Raw genomic sequence first — 18,521 nt, forward strand, 5'->3', positions numbered from 1 at the left:
GCACCGTACATATGAAGATCTCAAAGCACTTAGCAAACTTTAACAAATTAAGTCTCAACACGCCCTTGTGACGTGATTTTTTTATTAACCACTGAAGTGCAGCCACTTCTGGAGTGGAACACTGCAGCTATTTAGCAACTCACCACAACAGTACAGGACAGGAATATAAAAATGGACTGTGACCCCTTACTACAGTTCATGGCAGTAAATCCTTTGCATTGTTGAACTGAACATACTACTTTTAGTTTGTTTAAATCCAAGAATGGTAAATGATGAGTCATAAAAATTTAGGAAATCAGTAGAGTACAGAGTGCAAGCAAGCCTCATAGTGTCTGATCTGCTGTCACTGATAATACCCACAGAAGACAAGGGTTTTTCTTCATTCCTGGACAAATGAACTGCAGCATGTATGAAATCTCTACAGGCCATCTGTGACAGTAATTCATTTACCCGCAGTATTACAGAACAGATTTTCCAGTGAGCTCAAAAGGGCAGGGAGGAAAAAGTAGCATGATGAGAAGGATCTGTGACCTGTGTCTGAAAATAAAAAAATATTATTCAGTTGTCATGTCTGATGGATAAAGTGTGTGATGCACAAGGCAAAGCCACAGCAACTAGATAAATGTTTAAAACATTTAACTTTGATACATTAAGAATGAGTTGCAATGCAGGCTTATTGAGGTTGAAATTAAGCAGACATTTCTGCATTCCTGAAATCAGTCTTCTGAAATTGTTTAGCTTGGAAGAAATTTCGTTGCAGATAATGTGGAAGTGTAAGGGGAAGTTGGTCTTCAGATACGATGGAGCAGTTCTGAAAGGTCATGATTACCTTTTTTTTTCAACTGTTGCTTTCCAGCTGCCAGCAGCCCCTAGCTGATTCGCTTTAGACCAGAAGAGGGTCTCTACAGATACATGGTTTCTACCTTTAATTGAAATGAGCACGTTAATTTATAACCTTAGCAGCTACAATATATAATATATTCTCAGTATTTTCATAACACTTAACGTCTTGGAAATGGTAATTAGTAACTCATTCTCATGAACAATCAATTAGTTGTGTGGCCTTAGGTGTCAGATTCACCCTTGATGTAATTCCGACGAGGTCAATGGAGTTACAGCAGGAATTAATTTAGCCCACACTAGCTAATGAGTTTACATAACATTTAACTTCGGGTACCCACTGAAGAGTTTTGGGCTTAGCACCAGGGACCTCAGTGTTTCTTCATAAAGTTGTCCCACAGAAGAACAGGGGGAAAAATGCCATTGTCTAAAAACTGGTTTCTGCAGCAACATGTCTGCAAAGAGGGGGCCTTTCACCCCCAAAACACTGACTGAGGAAAGGGAGCAGGAAGTGGGGATTAGGGGGATTTTGCCCAGCTGTGCCTCCTAAACCTTCATTTAAAGGGACTGTTCCAATCTCCTGTTCTCCACTCTGCTATGTTACACTTTCTTTGAGTTTTTTTTTTAAAAATCTCCACAATTCATGGCAATTGTAAGTGCTCACTTCAGCCTTTATGAACGTAGGCATGCTCTGTAACACTGGTGCTAGGAGTCAGTGAAGCAAGACAGATGCACCAATCTCCTTTTCCCCATCCCTATTGTTAACATGACATTCTCTTGTCTCATATGGTGGCATGCCATGGGTGTATGAGAGAGAAGGTCATTCCAGAGCCTAGTGCTCCTTTGGTAGAGTGGACAGTGCCCCCTCCACTAGCCCATGCAGCGAGCAGATAATGTTCTGGACTAACCAATATTACAGTTGTTTAAATCTTAGAGTTAAATTATCCAGTGTCATAGACTTCAAATAGTAAATAGTCACTGTAACTCATTTATGTACAGGTCGCTAAGGGGCAAATTAGGCCCCCAACTCTGTGGTTGTAGAGGACCTGTTGACAGCAGAGTCAGTGTATTTCTGCTGTGCAAAGGTGGGAAGGAGTGTTGGTTTTGGAGGGGCCATTCAGAGGATCCTGCAGCAGAGTCATGTGGGCCTGCAGTGGGCTGAACTAACCCCTACAGAGCAGCTCTGCACCCACACTGAAGAGTAAGGAGAATTTCTCCTCCCCTTCAGTCCCATCTTTGCAAAGATGCCCACTGTTTGGGCTTGGCGTTGAGTCCCTGGATCTGGCCTTACTGGAAGGACCAGTCTTCTTAAGTTAGAGTGTTTTCTGATGGGATATTTTGCATCATCTCAGCATGGTCGTGCAGTCAGCACAGGGTTATGGGAATCAGAATTTCTGGGTTCTGAGCCTGACTGTCAAAACTACTCATTGCATGATCCTGGCCAAACTGCTTAACCTCTCTATACCCCAGTTTGCAAAATGGGAACAACAATACTTACCATACCCATTTCACTGGGGGGTTATGAGGCTTGAGCTGTTTATGCTGGTGAACTAGTTTGAGAACCTCAGATAGAACTGTTAAGTATTGCTGGTCCAAATTCTAACCTCAAATATGGACTCATAACCTGTAATTCACTCAATGGGAACTGAGTGTGTTTAGTTGAGGGCAGAATTTTTCCTGATAATACTATACTATTGCTTTTATCATGGACAACATCTCCATATAAAGAAGAGACCGCTCCAGGCTGAAATTTTTTGGCCACCCCTTGTATACACCGAATAAACTACTTTAAACAGCAGCTCACTGCTGAAGGCTATTATGGTTCTCCAGCCTGAACTATGCTTGGAAGGCTTTCTTGGTATAGCTATGCGTGCGCATATATGTATGTACACACACACACGCTACACAATATTAGCACCGCACTCCTACTGTGGACACAGCTTGTACCAGCAAAACTCTGCTTTTGCTGGCACGGCTTATTCCAACTCCTCTGAGATAAACTATACTGGCAAAAGTGAAAGTTTTGCCAGTTTAACTATGTCTCTATTGGGGGCTTTTGCTGGCACAGCTCTGTTGGTCACAAATCACACCTCATCACCCCTCCAACTGACATAGGTATGTCAGCAAACGTGTGTAGGGTAGACCTGGACTGAACATGGGCATCATTTGTGAGGCTGTCTCACAACTGGGACTTGGGCAATAAGGCCTAGTGCAGGGGTTCTCAAACTGGGGGTTGGGACCCCTCAGAGGGTCGTGAGGTTATTACATGGGGGGTCACGAGCTGTCAGTCTCCACCCCAAACCCTGCTTTGCCTCCAAAGTTTTTTTTATTTATAGGGGGGGGGGGTCACACTCAGAGGCTTGCTGTGTGAAAGGGATCACCAGTACACAAGTTTGAGAATCACTGGCCTAGTGGTCAGAGCAGCAGCGGCCAGAGTCAGGAACCAGGAGTTACAGTCAAGGTCAGGGGTCCAAGAGACAGGCATTATTCAGCTGGCAGAGGAGCCCACTTGTTGCTCAGACACTTCCTGGCCCACCTCCTGGATCTAAATAGGGTGCCTGGGCCAACCAGGGGTGACAAGGGAACCTGTTGGTCTGACCTTCTGAGGTGGGCTTTCCTGTGAAATTTATCCCCACAGAGTCTGTGGTAATGCACCCAGCCCTACCAGAGCTGCTGGTTAGTGTTGCAGAAGTGTTGGCCATTATGCACCTTGCAGACCTGCATTCCAGTCCTATCCCTGCAGAACATCACATGGTGAATATTCCCTTGAGTAAATAAAAACTGCTTAGATCAGCTCTCCCATTTCTGGTTATTGCACGTTGCTTTTTTACAAAACTAGTGAAGGTGACCCTGGGTCCTTGGAGAGAGAGAGACAACCAACAGCCTAAGACAACACTAAGAAACTTCAGAGAGGCCATTTACTATGTGAAAAGGTAACAGTTTTGCCCCAGGATATCTTAAGTAAAATGCGAAGGAGAACAAAAATCATGCAGAGGTCCATAGAAGCACATGTCAGGAAAAGGAGGAACGAAAATAAATGGAAAGGACAAGTAGTTGGGGGGGGGGGAAGAAATAATAGCATTTACACATGGATAATAAAAGAGAGTGTGTGAAAAATGAAGTGACAGCTTTCTAGAAGAAGTCCGGGAAAAGTGGAGCAGCAGCAGATGGAAATCTTGCATCAGTAGGCACGGGGGAGCACAGGGGCGGCAGCAAAGAGGTGGGAGTTGAACCAGAAGGAAGGGTTTTAAAAATGATCAAAAGTGTAGTGCTGGCACAAAGGGAGAGTGACCCAGAGGTTACGTTTTAAGGGGATGATGGTCTTGTTGTTGGGGCAGTGGATTGGGAGTCAGAAGCTCTGGGTTCTATTCCTGGTTCTGCTAAAAACATCCTCTGTGACAAAGGATAAATCATTTAGGTGCAATCCTGGTCCCAATGAAGTCAATGACAAAACTCCTATTGACTTAACTGGGGCCAGGATTTCACCCTTAAACTCAGGTTTTCAAAAGCATCCACTCATTTTAGCTGCTTCTCTTCTGCAGGGCCTGGTTTGAGACACATTAACCTTAGAGTTGGCTGAAAAGAGGAATTTCCCACCTGTGAAAAAATGTCTCCCAAATCAGGCTCAAAGGTCACAAATTTGAAAATTTTTGTGGGAGGAAAAAGTGTGAAAAATTTCTTTCTGGAAGAACCAAAATGCAGTTTTTCAGCTTGCTCCCTGGGCGGCTGGCTTTCTGACTGCCTGGGCAGCTCCTTCTCCAGGTTGCCCACCTTCACAGGTAGTCAACCACCCCAGTTTCCCAGCCAGCTTGTGCCCCATGCGTCTTGGTTCACTGGGCAGCTGCCTTACTGGGCTGCCCAGGTACTCTCACAACTTGCCTCTGGGTGGCAGGAATCCAGACAGCAAGGCTGGCCAGCCAGCTAGTCTGCTTGCTTGCCTGGTTTTCATCGAAAGTTTTGACAGAATTGACACATTCCTGCAGAACGTTTTGGTTACACTGAATACGCATTTTCCGAGGGAACAAGTGTTCTGTCAGAAAATTTTTGATCAGCTCTAATTTGCATCTCTCTATGCATTTATAGAACGCTCCTGTAACAAGAGGCATAATCTGCTTCTTATTGGGCCGCTGTCAGTTACTACTCTCACTGAATCTGGGCAGCTTTATGATAACAGAGCCAGGCAATCAGAACTGACTGGCACATTTGGAGGGCAGTATTTATGCTCGGGGGATGGCTTGTGACCATCAGTAGTGGGCCTGGTTCACACACTACCATGTTACCACTATGCTTAATGGTCAAAAGCTATAAAAACCAGGGGAGCTTCACCAATCTTTCAGTAAGGGGCTGAGACCCAGCAGTGAGAATCCTGTAAGATAATTTCTTCAGAGCAGCAGCATGACAAGGTAAGTCATTTTTCATTGAGATTGAGATGCAAACCAGTGCCCTAAAGGGACTGAGGCTTGGTGTTCATCGTTGCCATGACAAAAATGGTGACTTGGCGGGATTTTAGGAATAAAAAGTCTCCATCTTTATCTTCCTGGCCAACCCGCTAGTGAGCTAGACTCCTTCACGTTTTATTATTTTTTAAAAAAATGTTTCTTTCTTTATGTCTAGTATAGTGGAATTTGGGTTATTAAATGGCCACGTCACAAAAATCACCGGTAAGTACCTTTGCTTAATGGAGAGGCCAAGGACTGAATGGGCCCTAGGCAATGAACCCAAAGAGCTGGTCCTTCTAGGTAAGCATTGGGGCACATTGTTAGAGCAATAGCGGGAAGCCTAAAGGGCCACCTTCTACGCTTTACCTGTTCTGTGGATAAACCATTGGCTTCTGTCACCACAGCTGGTCAATCTGGATCATCCGTAAGCACTAAATTTACACACCAAGTACTGTTTTTAAAAGAAGTGGCATGTCTATTATTCCCTCGCAGCATGAGTTGGAAACTTTTGTTGGGCAATTAGAGTGCGTCTCTTTTCTACCTATTTTGAGAAACGCTGTATCTCGGCACCACGTAACATGATATTTGATTACAGCCAACATCTTTGTATGAGGCCAGCAATGTCTGTGACAGCTAGAGTTCATAGGGCCTCATTGTTCTCTCACACCAAGTTTACACTGGTGTAATTCAATTGATTTAAGCGGAGTGACTCCTGATTTGTAAAGTGTAAGGGAGAGGAAGAATCGGTCCATGTGATTCTAAGGGCTTGTTTACACGGTGAGGTAATGTGCTCTGCAGGGGTGTGATTTCTAAAGTGCACTAATTTGTTGTGCGTTAATTGGTCTATGTAGACCCTGCTAGTGCACAAGAAAGGTTCCCTAGTGTGATTTAAAATTGGGAATTTTAACTAGTATTGTTTCAAACAACACTGCATTAAAGCGCACTAGGGAACCTTTAGTGCGCACCAGCAGGGTCTAGAAGGATCAGGGTCTATCGTGGAAAAAACATAATTGGCTTCAAGATTGAGCTTGATAAGTTTATGGCAGGGATGGTATGATGAGACTGCCTGGAGTGGCCCATCTACGACTGCTAGCAGCAAATATCTCCAATGGCCAGTGATGGGACACTAGCTGGGGAGGGCTGTGAGTTACTACAGAGAATTTTTTCCCAGGTGTCTGGCTGGTGAGTTATGCCCACATGCTCAGGATCAAACTGATCGCCATATTTGGGGTTGGGAAGGAATTTCCCCCCGGATCAGATTGGCAGAGACCCTGGGAGGTTTTCGCCTTCCTTTGCAGCATGGGTCACGGGTCATTTGCAGGTTTAAACTAGTGTAAATGGTGGATTCTCTGCAACCTGAAGTCTTTAAATCATGATTTGAGGACTTCAGTAACTCAGCCAGAGGTTATGGGTCTATTACAGGAATGGGTGGGTGAGATTCTGTGGCCTGCAATGTGCAGATCAGACTAGATGATCAAGATAGTCCCTTCTGATCTTAAAGTCTATGAATCTAAGAGACCAATTAATGCACAACATATTAGTGTGCTTTAGAAATCACACCCCCATAGAGTAAACTGCCCCACTGTGTGGACAAATCTGAAGAGTGTGCTCAGATAATAATTGAAAGCTCCACCCATAACACTTTTAAAGGAGGGGACCTTTCTGTTACCACGGAACAGACTGTTGACTCTAACTAACAAAGTCTAATTATGGAGAAATAGAAGCTTTATGTTTACCTTTGGTTTCTTTTATTTTTCCTTTTTAATTTAGCACTAGGTAGCACAAACCTCATTCTCCTTGGTGAGCATGTATTTAGATTAATAATCACATTGACATCTCTGGGACTGCTTGTGTCACTAAGTACTCACCAATATGAGGAAGAGTTGTGCAACCGAGCCTTTGTTTATTCAGTGATGATGTTATGAATTGTTGTTCTGGGTGCCAGAAGTGGCCTCTGTATTTGACCACTGTACCTTGAATTTCTCTGAAGAGTTCAACAGTAAACAAGAGCATGAGACACATGCCAGAAAAACAAAAGATTCATTTCTAAGCTTACAGTAGCAAAGGCATGTTTGGCATATTAACTTCAGAGTTTAACTGCCTTTCCCTTTTTTGACAGTCATACAAGCAGAAAGAAGACCTTTTTGAAAACCTGTGAGGCAGTAACATTTTTCTGTTGTCCTAGGAAGAGAAGAAGGAACTTTTAAAAAACCTCCCCAAAACAACCAGATCCTATGTCATGGGATGAGGGGACCCCCACATTAGTTCTGGCAGGGATAAGTTACGTCACAGCCCCAGATTGCCAACCATCCCTGCATTCCCTTAGATAGCAGGGATGGATTTGCATTTGATCCTCATTTGCAGCAGGCAGCTGATTTCCTAATCATTGGCTATACACTGAAGGGGAAGGTGTTACAGGAGACAGAGGGGCAGGGCTGCGTAGAGAACCAACGGGAAGGGAAATTGGCTAATTCTTTTCTGGGACATGGCTGATGTGAGCCTTATTTTATCTTTGCTTTGGGTTTGAAGTCAAGTCCCAGTTAAAAACCTTTAATTTGGACTATGGCTGAGGGAAGCCATCCATATTATGTGTGTTTGGCCCTTATAGGGCCCAAGCAATCTTTATTTACTTTTCTATTCTACACTAAAAGCCCTACATTGCACATGTATTTAAACTCCCTCATATCATGCAGAACCCTTTCCATTCCAACTGGCCAGACACAGCTACAATTTTTTTTCTTTTCTTTTAAATAGCAAAACAAAACAAAAAAATAGTATCGGAATGTTTTCTTTAGAAGAATAAAAGATGTTGCAAATGATCTGTAGGATGGAGTTCTCATTTGCCACTTTCTGTGACATAAAAGAGCAAATGCAACTGTGAGAACACCTCTGAAGTATCTGACATCTTTACCTCGTTTCTCTTGGTACCACAACAAATGAAATTAAGTCGCTCAACTCAGACATACAATTTTAGGCACATTTTATCATTACCAAAATGGAGGAAGAAAAGGGAGGAAGGAAATTTCTATATAAAAGAAGTGTGAAGGATTTAGAGATTCACAAGGGAATGAATCTGGAAACTGCAAGCAAGGAGAGATTTGTTACCTTCCCAAAGCGTGGGGATCTAGTTACTGCTTTTTCTTCATTATAAAACAACTATTGCAGAACTCTGATGACCTTGTACACTTACTAGATATTCCTGCCAAAAGGATATCCATTATCAAGCAATACATTTTCTGCTTGTGTAGCTCCAATGTGCTCTTTGAACAATAATGGATTCTCTTTTTCCTTCCCTATCACATTTCAGGATGCAATTAGGCCTGGGACTCTGCTTATTTAGTATTATGCGCAAAATCTACTCTAGTAGGCAGAAGCTGAAGTCCTTTTAGAACTACTTTCCTGTACCAGAGTCAGAGGCCTTGGGCCTGCTCCTGCTCCCAATGGAATCAATGGGAGGTTTGCTATTGATTTCAGAGGGACTATGGTCGCACCCTTACTACGATACACAAAATAAAACTTTCTGGGTCCAAGCCTCAATGGAGCTATGCTGATTTACCCTAGCTGAGGATCTAGCCCCTTTGTCCAAGAAATCAGTAACAAAGACGAGGAAACCAGAGTTAATCTTTGGGGAAGAAGGCTAGAAGAATTAGAAATAACAAAGATTTCTTTAAACTCTTTTAAAGAAATCAAAGAAATAAAAAAAAATCATCATGACTAATTGTATATTAATGCTGTTTTCTCCTCATGAAGCCCAACTCTCTAATAAGGGATGATTCTAGCATGCTGAGATGACTTGTTTTTAAACAAACTTTTTATGAAGTACTGATGCCCAATTTTCAAATATAGGCAAATTTAGGCCCTTAGATAAATGGGCACTTACTGTAGGTGCTTAAATATCTGGTGTAAGCACATAAATTGTCCATTGAGACATCTAAATATGGATTTAGGTGTTTCACTTTGGGTTAGTCGCATTTAAAATGTCACCTCTTTAGTGTTTTTACATGTCTGGAGACTTTCTTTGTCTACATTGTTATGGAATGATTGCCACTCCTGATATAGATTTATGGCTGCAACACTGGAATGATGGCCTAAAGGGAAAACTCTGCCATCATATTCAGACATGTTTATCTCTTAAACACCATTTGCATAATTTGTTTCTGGCAAAAGACTCTCTCTGGGAGCTCTGTCCATGAATCTCTTCAGTTCTATTGGCACCTTTCAGCAGCTAGCAGACCTCACCCGGAGTCCTCCTCCTCTGCCCGCCCTTCAATTTGGGTCTTGCAGCTCTAGCTGGGACTGTGCTTTGGAGATCCCAACTCTCTGTGCACTTGAGCAGTTCTAAACACATAGCTAGTCCCATATCTGGGGTGCCTCGGTGCGTTCCCCATTTCTGTCTTGTTGATAAACTCCCTGGTTCCCCAGGTTGACACCTGAATATACGCAGATTACCATCCTACCAACACAACTGGACTCTGTGACACAGTTAGATGTACTGTTAAATAGCGGGGTCAAATGGGATAGTCCAAGGCATGGTACCATGATGGATCATTAAACAGAAGACCCATACTGACCATTTATCGCACAATAGACAGTTATACAGCCATGGAAGGCTGTCTATTAGGTCTGGATCACTGGAACCAATAGTTAGGGCTAATACTAAAAATACAACACACAATAAAGGAATACGTTTCTACTGAAATCACAGCAACAAGGCAAAATAATATATCAAGTGTCTCATAAGCTCAGTGACACTTTGTTTATACAGTAATATTAAGCATTGCACCAGGAACAAACCACAGACTTAAACGCATATAATATTGCCTACCAGAAGGCATTTCACTGGCAGGCATACTGCATACCCTGAATGTAACAGGAAACCATCATAAAGTTAATGATAGTTGAGAGGAAATTTGACAATGGCTTACCAGCCACTGTTCCACTGGGTACCTGTTGAGGTGTGACTATTTCAGTGATCATGCATAGTAATTTTCACCTGTATCCTTGAGTAGGTTCAAGTTGAGAGGCAAATCTTTTGGAGATGTTAATGTGCAGAATGTAGGTACCTTTTCCCATTATGTAGCATGAGTTTCAGGGGAGACGGATGATACATTTCATAAGTTGCCAACCTGAATCCAAGAAACGCAGTGGAGAATTATATGAAGAAAGTGGAGTATTCTGTTGATAGCCTATTATAAAATGGATGCCAGAGCCTCATGGATATCAATGGAGCTCTGCCAGTTTGTCCTAGATGAAATGTGTCCAGAGTGTAGCACTTTTCTAACAATAGTCCGTTCAGGAAAAAAAAAATAGTATTGACACCCAAATACAAAAGTAAATCCTAACCTAAAGAAACTTACAACTCTTCCCTCACCCTCAAAATAATAGTAATATTAACTGTGGTGAAGGCATGAGCAAAGTTACCGCTGCAGTGACTCATCCCAGCCCCAGGAGCCCTTGTGGGGCCAGCACTGAGGAAAGTGACACTTTCTCCTCTTCTCCATTCTCAATAGTCCCCTGGCTGCTGGGGAGGAGTGGAGGCAGCAGGTGAGAGGGATGAAATGGGGTGAGGTACAGGGCCTCAGGGGAATGGGGCTCAGCGGGAACAGGCTGTGGGACAGGAGTTCATGGGGAAACATGTCCTGGGGTAGAGGCTTGAGGTGGAACAGCCTGTGGAGACAGAAGTGAGAGGACAGGCTGTGGGGACAGAGGCTTGGGGGGGCTTTGGGAACGGTAGCTCTTCTTGAGTCCCTGCTTCTCCATTATGTTCCCTCTTGAACCTCTGGTCCCCTGGCTGGGGAGATCTGCAGGTCACTCTCCAGTGTCAGCTTGGGTCATTCATTCTGCAGCTAGATGTGCTCTGTGCACCCAGCTCACTGAAATGTGGCTTGGTGAGGCTGTTATAATTCCAGATGCTTTAGTAACCTCATGTTTCATTAATAGTTGCCAGGTGTCTGGTTTTCAACTGGAAAGGCTGGTTGAAAAGGGGACCTGGCTGCGTCCGGTCAGCACCGGAGTAACCACGATCAGGCTCCCTGCCGAGAAGGCAGGAAGAGCAGCAGCTGCTACTGGAGCCTGGAAGAGCTGCTCTTTGCTCAGCTGCTGAGGGATAGAAGTGGCAGGCTGACTCCTGGACACAGAGAGGTAGGTACCAGTGCTGCCACCTCCCCCGCCCACCCTCCCCCGCTGTGCTCCCACCCCAGCCCCTCGCTCCAGGGACCAACCCCCACCACCACCCTGCTGTGCCCCAGCCCCAGCCCCTTGCTCCAGTGACCAACCCCCCCTCCCGCTGTGCTGCCACCCTGGATCCTCACTCTGGGGACCGACCCCCTTCTCCGCCCTTCTGTGCCCCAATTGGGCAGGCAGGTAGGCTCCACATCAGCAGTTCCCAGCCCGGCTCTGCAGACGACAGAATATTGCACTCTAGGGCACTGGAAGATGAGGCCTGACCTATTTTTTTTTTCTGTAGATCAATTCAAACATTTCTCCCTATTTGTAGTCAAGTATTAGTATTATTGGCAAAATGGGCACGTTAAATCTATTGGAATGTCTTCTGTTCTAGAAAGGCAACGTCTCAAAGAACGTAATTCCAGATGGTGGCCAACCTAATGAATCTGTGTGGCCTTTGCTCAGAAATGGAGTCAAATAATTTCTGTCCACATGACACCAGTTAGCTTTGGACCAATTTGGCTGCTTCTGTGGTAGGAGAGCTCTAAGCCACTTGTAGGATAAATACATCTAGGGTAGTATTAGGTAGTTGTTCAGAAAACCCAAGGTTTCTCTCATGCTGAGTACAAAGTGTTTATTCTTCTTTGAATGCTTGCTCATGCCGATTCCAATTAGGTGTGCACACGCCGCGTGCACAGTAGCCGATAGGTTTTTCCCCTAGCAGTACTTGTCAGGTCAGCTCAGGCGCCCCCTGGAGTCATGCCTCCATGGTGCTGTATATAGGATCCTTCTGTCCCAGTCTTGGTTTGGGTGAGCACCCCCTGTCCGGCTTCTTCTTCTTGTGGGGCACCGGGGACTGGGAATGATGCCGCACGCTGCCATGCGTGGAGCCTCTGCAGGGAGCTCTGCCATTGCCGTGTGTCTCTATCCAAGTCCTTTCTAGGTGCCAACGTTTCTTGTGTTGACATCGGAGCATTGCACATTGATGCTGAGGTGCTAGGCATCGGTTTGGCCAAACCCGGCTCCGAGTGGGGACGGAGGGTGGCCTCCATCAGAAGGATCTTCAACCGTTGGTCAAAGACCTGTGGCGGAATCTCCTATAGATCTTGCAACAGTCCTTCTGGTGCGATTCCCCCAGACATTTTAAGCAGGAAGTGTGAGGGACACTCCTGGGCATAGGCTTGTTACAAGCTGCACAGGGTTTAAACCCCAGGGACCGAGGCATGCCTTGGGGGTACCCCCAGAACAATTCCCTACTGAATTCTAACTATATAATGACTAAACTAACTACAACTACTAACTATTGATCTAACTACAGAAAAAACAGTCTGAAGACTACTAAGGAGAAGGCTTGCCGAAGTAAGAGAGAACAGCATTCCGGCTAACCGTCACAGGTGGTAAGAAGGAACTGAAGTGACGGCAGGTCGGCAGGGCCCTATGTACGGCACCATGGGCGTGCGACTCCAGGGGGCGCCTGAGCTGACCCAACGGGTACTGCTAGGGGAAAAAGCTAATTGGAATGGACATGGGCAACATATCTCGAACAACAACAGTTACAAAAGGTAGATAACCATTTTTTCATTCATAGGTTCAGCACAGTCATCTAGGGGCAGATTTTAAAAAGTATTTAGGTGCCTAAAGATGCCTCGGCTAAGATTTTTTTAAAGGTATTTAGGAGCCTAACTCCCACTGATTTTAAAATCTGGCCTCTAGTGGTCAGCAATGATTACATCAACCCTGGCAACATGCCTCATTCTGAAGAATGGATGGTCTTGTGGTTCAGGCAATAGACTAGCACTCAGAAGATATAGGTTATAGTCTGTGTTCTCCCACCGATTTCCTGTGTGACCTAGGACAAGTCATATAATCTCTATCCCCATCTGTGAATCAGGGATATTAACACTTGTCTACCTCTGTGGGGTGTTGTGAAGATAAATTAATTAATGTTTGTGAGGCACACAGCTACTAAAATGATGAGCACCGTAGAAAAACCTATAACTAACTGATAAATACATTTTTTTAAAAGCAAAATAATAATAAAAGTCACCTTTAGAGACTGTTCCTAAGGTTGAGACAGAGGTCAGTCTCTGTTCTTATTCAGTATTTGGCCTGTCTGCTGAGGATAAACAAGGGTGCCAATTGATCCCCATTGTGGTGGTGTTTTTTTTTTAAATAATGTGAATACCAATCTAGTAGAAACTGGATTGATACCCCCAACTGATTATATATCAGCCATCACATAGCATTTAGAAATGAAAAATTTTCAGTTACTACTCTGCTTGGCTAGATTAAAACGGTCAAATCAGAGATGAAAGGCTGTCTGTCCAGAGTATTGCATTTGCCATCTACCCGCTAGGGACAGATAATAGATCAGAAAATATCATGCCACTATATAAATCCACGGTATGCCCACACCTTGAATACCTCATGCAGTTCTGGTCACCTCATCTCAAAAAAGTTATATTCGAATTGGGAAAAGTGCAGAGAAGGGCAACAAAAATTATTAGGTGTATGGAACAGTTTCTGTGCAAGGAAAGATTAAGGAGACTGGGACCGTTCAGCTTAGAAAAGAGATGACTAAGGGAGGATACGATAGAGGTCTATAAAATCATGACTGGTGTGGAGACAGTAAATAGGGAAGTGTTATTTACTCCTTCACATAACACAAGAACTAGGGGTCACCTGATGAAATTAATAGGCAGCTGATTTAAAGCAAACATAAGGAAGTGCTTCTTCACACAATGCAAAGTCAACCTGTGGAACTCATTGTCAGGGGATATTGTGAAGGCCAAAAGTATAACTCGGTTCAAAAAATAATTAGATAAGTTCATGGAGGATAGGACCATCAATGGCTATTCGCCAAGATGATCAGGGATGCAGCCTCAAACTCCAAGTGTTCCTAAACCTCCAACTGCCAGAATATCACATTTTATTTCTGATAGAGATGGGACCAAACCGAAATCCAGATTTGAATGCCTCTGAACTCTGTTGAATTTCAGATTTGGATCTAGATCCAAATTTTGTGGCTCAGGCCTGCCTCTAAATGTTGAGAGTATGGGGTACTTCCAAGGAGAGTATTCTGCTAATGTGAATGCTAGGCTAATTTGAGGTTTCTCAATGCAAGATCTTCCTCAGGATATTAAATCTGTCAGTTTATCAGACATTAAATCTGTCCTCTTTCTTTGCTACATGCACCCCCTATGGAGCATGATGTAATTCCAGCGAAAGCCATCAGACTTACTTATCAAAGAGGTGAGTTTCCATGAGCATATTTATTATCTGCTTTTCTTTGCCTCCCCCAAATCTAGAACAAAAGTACCTAGGCTACCTCAACAACTAACAAAGGACCTGAACATGAGGGAAAAATCAAAGAAGCCAGGAGATGTAGCTCAGCCAACTCAAACATGTAAGAAACTGTGCAAGAGAAACCAGATTGCTGTCGAAATAGCTGCTTAACATTGTGTCTGGAAGCACAGCTTCAATAAAATAGGTAAGGAAACCAGCTAAGGACCCCCAATGGCAAACACATATTTATTGAGAATTCAATAAAAGCCTCAGAACAAACAGCCTGAAGGACCTGTAGACATAGCCTCTGTTGTAATAAAAATGCAATACAAGGCATCAGGGAAATGGTAAGGGAAAAGGACTGCTCCATGAGAAAACCAAACAAGAGTCCCAGAGCATAAAGCCTGGAGACACAGGCTGAGATGCAATAAAGTAACTGCCATTGGGGAGAGAGTAAGAAAAACAAAACATCTAACAAAAGCACAAAGAAGCCCCAGATACATAAGCTAGTCTAGAAATTCAGCTCAAGTTGCCATAAAAGCACATGGGAAAATAGGAAAAGAATAATGACTGCAAAGCCATCAACTCCTGCAGGTACATAAAGAAAGCATGTAGGAGAAAGTCCACAGGAAGCAATGTCAGCTGCAGTAAACTCCGAGGATACCTAGGAGACAAATCTGTAAAAGGTGACAAACTGAGGCCTCCCAGGGATCATGTGTGTGTTAGAGAGAAAGTTGTATTAAATATAAAACCCCACATTGCTGACCTCTGATCTGTGTCTATGATGGGGATTTGTTTTTAATTAGGCAACAAAGCAACTTTTCTAATAGGTGCAGAAAGAGATTAGAGAATTTCTGTTAAAAATGTGGCAGAAAAATTAATTAAGGATGCTATCTGTGTGCTTGTATTGCTGAATTTGTGCTTGGATAACATGAATTTTAGCATATGGTAACAGCACCTAGATGGCTTTTGATTATTGTTAAAAATTGGAACAAACAACAATAATAATAACAAAGAAATAAAGATCCTCCTTGCGCTAAGGAGATGACACACAGGAATGCTGATAAAAGGGTGAGCTTCATTTCTTGACCTCCGTCATATGACCTGTGTCAGGGTTACAAGAGATTGTATCCCTGGCACTTGGCAGAGGTCAGTAATCACTGATTTGACTGGCTACTGTAACATCTTCCCTTTTTTTGAAAATCAAATGCAAATATAATAACAACCAAATCTAGCAATCACAGAGCACATCACTGAGCACGCTAATAATGTCTAGGATGGAGGCGAGGTATTTGGACATCTGACAGTAACTCGTGCACTTCAATGACTTTCTGATCACACAACCACTTTTTGTTTTCAAAACGGCTCCATCTGCAGTGACTTCTTGTGGCTGTGTTTTGTCACTTGGCATCTGTAATTCCTGCTTCTGTTGTTTTTCATTGTTCATGACTGGGTGGGCGTGTGCTAGTTCTGTCTCTGTGAGCGCTGTCAGTAGCATTATAAATAAGCAACAGGGTCCCTCTTGGTTCTGTTTAGATGTTTTCTGTTCCTCCTGAGAGCAGACCTTCAGAGGTGGTAATATATACCATTGATAGAGATGGTATAGCTTTTACTTTGGCAAGTTGCCTTCTGTTTGAAATGCAACATTCTCTCCCCTTGGCAATTGGTCTGTTTGGCATTCTTGTCTACAGCTGTTTGAAAAATGGGGGTAATTGTGTGTGTGCGGGGGTGTCAAAATTTTTGAAAAAAATTGACCTACCTCTGCTCTTGTCATAGTAGTTTTTGTAGTAAAACTTCTCTTGTAACTATGCCAGGGTGAATTTTATTTGGCTCGGAAATTTTTTAGAAGTTGGCGGTAAAGTTTTTATCCTTTTGCCTATAGCAGTGGTTCCCAAACTAAACTTGTTCCGCCGCGTGTGCAGGGAAAGCCTGGCGGTTTGTGTACCTGCCGCGTCTGCAGGTTCGGCCGATCGCTGCTTCAGGCCAATGGGAGCTGCTGGAAGCGACGGCCAGTACGTCCCTGCAGACACGGCAGGTACACAAACCGGCCCGGACCGCCTGGGGCTTTCCCTGCACAAGCGGTAGAACAAGTTTGGGAACCACTTGACTACAGATCTCTGAACTGGTGATTCTATAAAGCTGTTGAGGTGGGGTGTCTGCCCCACATTGGCAGAAGAGGGGTTAAAGCAGCCCAGGGAGGTTGCACAGGAGGCAGCCAATTAGGAAAGGGCTTGTAGAGACAGCCAATAGGGAGAAGGTTTAGAGAGACAGCCAATCAGGGCCAGGTTGGGCCATATAAGAAGGCCTGCTGAACAGAGCCACTTGAGTCACTTCCTGGAGTTTGAGAAGGGAGGATTGGCTGCCCTGAAGGAGGGAGAAGAGACAGCACCATGGTCCAAGCAGTGCTGGACGGGGTCAGGGGAGCATGAGTAAGCTCCTGGCTGACCGCTGCCAGACTGAGGCCCTGATACAAGGGTGGAGAAGGTGCTAGGGCTGCAGGGAAGTGGCCCAGGGAAACAGACGGTGGGGGCTGGAGATGATGCAGCGCGTGACTGCTGGTCTCCTCCCCCCCCCTTTGGCCCCAGTCGCCCCTGATGCTGGTGGCTAGACCCTGGACTGCAGCCTGCCACTGAGGCAAGTGGCTGGACAGAGGAATGCTGACCCCCGGAAGGGGGGGGAGAGAACCGAATAGGGCACAGCTGGAGGGCTGTGTCCAGAAGAGGGCACTGTGGTCCTGAGAGTGACACATGTCCTGATGGCAGAAGCAACGGCAGCGAGACGGCCACTAGATGAAGGCGCACCGGTGAACCACAGCTAATTCCCAGGATGGCCAGCAGGAGGCACTGCAGTGGTGAGTTGCACCCCATCACAGCTGTGAATAGCGTGTTGCAATGTTCTAACAATGCTAAGTAAGATCCCTTGAATCTACTTTTTTTTCAAGTTATTTGCCAAGTCAGATCTGTTTCTTGCAATAACCTTACTTTGACCTAGTGGTTAGTTACACTATGCTAATTAGTCCATCTGTAACTGTTTAAAATCACATGGCTTCACTTTAAGTTTGTTTGTAGCATAATGGTCAGTGGTGTCACCTTGCAAATGATTTCTTGAAAAGGAAATGTGACATTCTTGGTGGCTCACAGTATTTTTGAATTTGTTCATATTTCCTCTGAAATAGTCTGTAGATTTTCAATGCCTGAGTCTGCCACATACAACAATGTGGAGGATTTTACCCTCTGCAATGTTTCTACAATACCACTTAGGTCTTGTCTATGTGGGGAATTATTCCAGAATAGCTATTCCTGATTAACTCCCTGTGTGGATGCTCTTTCTAGAATCAGACTGCCTTATTTCAAATTAGTTTAATCCACTTCTAAAGGTATTCTTATCCCAGAATAAGAGCGTCCGCACAGGGAGTTAATCAGGAATAGCTTTTCTGCTTTAAATTCACTCCCTACCTTAAACTGAATTCATTTCTCAGGGTAGTTAAAACTTTACTGTCTGGAAAACTGGAAGTGCTTCAACCTCCTCCGCCAGTTTTCTGCCACGTTCCCTCCTAGATTCAGGAGATTCTGGAGACTTATCTACATTTTGGCCATATATCTAGTTTATATCTGACACCACATAGTAGCACCCAGAGGACATGCACATACAGTGGCGTCAGTGGCATGTGGGGCAATGCATCCAGGGATACGAGAATGACTGGAAAACATGATTTAGGGGTCCTGTCTGCACTCCAAAAAAAAAACAGTGAATTGAACTGATTCCAGAAAGAGGATTACTGGTCTGGGTCTC

The sequence above is a fragment of the Emys orbicularis genome, chromosome 4, assembly GCF_028017835.1.
Source record: "Emys orbicularis isolate rEmyOrb1 chromosome 4, rEmyOrb1.hap1, whole genome shotgun sequence".
NCBI classification, from domain to species: Eukaryota; Metazoa; Chordata; order Testudines; family Emydidae; genus Emys; species Emys orbicularis.